This window comes from Ovis canadensis, chromosome 3, assembly GCF_042477335.2.
Source record: "Ovis canadensis isolate MfBH-ARS-UI-01 breed Bighorn chromosome 3, ARS-UI_OviCan_v2, whole genome shotgun sequence".
Taxonomy (NCBI): domain Eukaryota; kingdom Metazoa; phylum Chordata; class Mammalia; order Artiodactyla; family Bovidae; genus Ovis; species Ovis canadensis.
This window is the reverse complement of record NC_091247.1, coordinates 103,004,744-103,007,833: the sequence shown is the minus strand read 5'-3', so window position 1 is coordinate 103,007,833 and position 3,090 is coordinate 103,004,744.

The window sequence follows — 3,090 nt, the reverse complement described above, 5'->3', positions numbered from 1 at the left end:
TTTATTTGACTGTGCTGGGTCTTCGCTGCTTTGCTACAGTGCGAAGCCTTCTCATGGCGGTGATTTCTCTCGTTGCGGAGGCGGAGCATGGGATCTAAAGCGAGGGCTTCACTAGTTGCGGTGCCAAGGCTTCTCATTGTGGGGCCTCGCCTGTCGCAGAGCATGGGCCCGAGGGTATGTGGGCTCTGGAGTTGTTGTCCCCAGGCCTTAGATAGAGCACAGGCTCAGTAGCTGTGGCATACAGGTTTAGTTGCTCTGGGGCATGTGGGATCTTCCTGGATCTGGGATCAAACCCATGTCCCCTACACTGGCAGGTGGATTCTTATCCACTGCGTCACTGGGGAAGTCCAAGAGACAGAAATTATTAAAAAGTTAAATAAAAATTAATCTGGTTCCTTACAGGCTTAACTGATACATCCTTTCACTGCAATAAATTGTAACCTTGAGCAAAATAACTTATGGGTCCTGTGTGTCCTTCTAGCAAATTATTGAATTTCAGGATGATTTTAGATATTATTAACACAATAATATGCTATTTGCTTGTTTAAATAACAGGGTTTTTTGAGGTATAAATTCATATACCATAAAAACTACCCTTTTGGAGTGTACAATTCAACGGGTTTTACTCTATGCACGGAAGTGTGCAGCCATCACCACTATCTAAATACAGAATATTTTAACCACTCCCGAAAGACTCCTCTACATACTAACAGCCACTTCCCATCGTCCCCTCCTCCTAGTCCCTGGGAACTACCTGTTTACCTTTGCTTCTCTGGGTCTGCCTATTCTGGACATACTAGAGAAATGGGATCATACAGTGTGTGGCCTTTTTGTGATGAGCTTCTTTCATTTAGCCTGTTATAAAGGTTTATCCATGCATTGCATGTATCAATACTTCATTGTAAATCACACTGCTGCTACTGCTAAGTCACTTCAGTCGCGTCCGACTCTTAGCGACCCCATGGACTGCAGCCTACCGGGCTCCTCCGTCCCTGGGATTTGCCAGGCAAGAGCACTGGAGTGGGGTGCCATGGCCTTCCCCATTGTAAATCCTATTCTACATTTTATTTATCTATTCATTCAATTGATGTTCTTTGGGTTGTTTCTACTTTTTGACTGTTATCAATAATGCTGCCATGAACAATCCTGTAAAAGTTTTTTCATGGATGTATTTTCAGTTCTCTTAATTTCATATCTAGGAGTGGAATTGATGGGTCATATGGTAACTCTACATTTTGGGAATTCGCTGGTGGTCCAGCAGTTAGGATTAAGCGCTTTCACTGCTGTGGGCTGGGGATTCAATCTAGAAACTAAGATCCTGCAAGCCATGTGGTTCACCAAAAAAAAAAAGTCTCAACTACCAGCAATGTATAAGTTTTCCAATTTACCACATTTTTGCCAGCACTTGTTACTATGTGACTAGATCATCTTAGGGGCTATGAAGTGGTGCCTCATTGTGGTTTTGATTTGCATTTCTCTGGTGACTAATGAGGTTGAGCATCTTTTCGTGTACTTACTGGTCATTCAGACATCTTTTCTGGAGAAATGTCTGTTTAGATCCTTTGCCCATTTTCAGCTGGGTTCTCTTTATTGCTGGGTTGTAAATCTCCTTTATGTATTCCACAATACATAAAGGTTAAAAGTTCCTTAAATACATATGATTTCGAGATGTTTTCTCCTATTCTGTGTGTTGTCTTCACATTCTTGATGACACTCTTTGAGTCACAAGAGGTGTTGATTTTGGTAATGCCCAAGCTATCTATTTTTGATTGCTGTTGTTTGTACTTTTGGTGTCATATCTAAGGAATCATTCCCTAGTCCAAGCCTGAAGAGATTTATTTCTATGTTTTATTCCGATAGCTTTACAGTATTAGCTTTTACTTATAAGTTTATGATTGACTTCCAAGTTAATTTTTGCATACAGTATGAAGTAAGACTCCAATGTCTTTTTTTTTTTTTTTTGGCTATACATATCCCGTTTTCTTAAGATAATCTGTTTAACAGGCTATTCCCTCAGCTGAACTGTTTTGGCATCAATAAAATCAATAACAAATATAAGTCTTTGTTTCTGGACTCCTTATGTTATCTTGATGATGTAGCTTTATAGTAAGCTTTGAAATTAGTCAGGTAAGTCCTTCAACTTTATTTCCTTTTTCATGATTGTTTTGACTACCTGGATTTTTTCCCTATCTCCATATACATTATTCAATCAGCTTGTCAATTTCTGCAAAGAAGCTAGCTGGGATTTTGATCAGGATTATGTTGAACTGAAGATCAATTTGCGGGAATATTGCCATCTTATAAATGTGAAGTCTTCTGATCCATCAACATGGCATATCTTTCCATTCACTTATATTTTCTTTAATTTCTTTGAACAATGTTTTGGATTTTCAGCATACAAAATCTTGAACTTTGTCAAATGTATTCCTATTTTATTATTTTGGTGCTATTGCAAAGGGAGTTTTATTAATTTCCTGTTTGAATTGCTTGTTGCTAGTTTATAAAAAAATATTGATGTTATATTCTTCATCCTTGCTGAACAGGTTTACTCTAATTAAAAAATAAAAGGATTCCTTAGGCTTTTCTATATATGCGAAGAAGTGGCAGTGGCAGTGGCTCAGTTTCGTCCAACTTTTTGTGACCCCACGGACTGCAACCTGCCAGGCTCCTCTGTCCATGGAATTCTCCAGGCAAGAATGCTAGAGTGGGTAGCCATACCCGTCTCCAGGGGATCTTCCCGACCCAGGGATTGAACCTGGGTCTCCTGCATTGTAGGTAGATTCTTTACCATCTGAGTCAACTCTGCAAATAGTTTCACCCTTTCCTCTTCAGTATGGATGTCTTTTCTTTTCTTTTCTCCTTGTCTGCTTGCCCTAGATAGACCCTGCAATACGATATTGCATGGAAGTGGAAAGAGGAGACATCTTTGTCGCCTTCGTTGTCTTAGAGGTAAAACATTCAATCTTTCACCAAGTGTAATCTTTGCTGTGGGTTTTCAAAAATATTCTTTGTCAATTTGAGGAAGTTCTCTTTAATTCCTAGTTTGTCTAATTTTGTCAAACCATGTGGCTTTTTTTGGGGGGGGGTCAT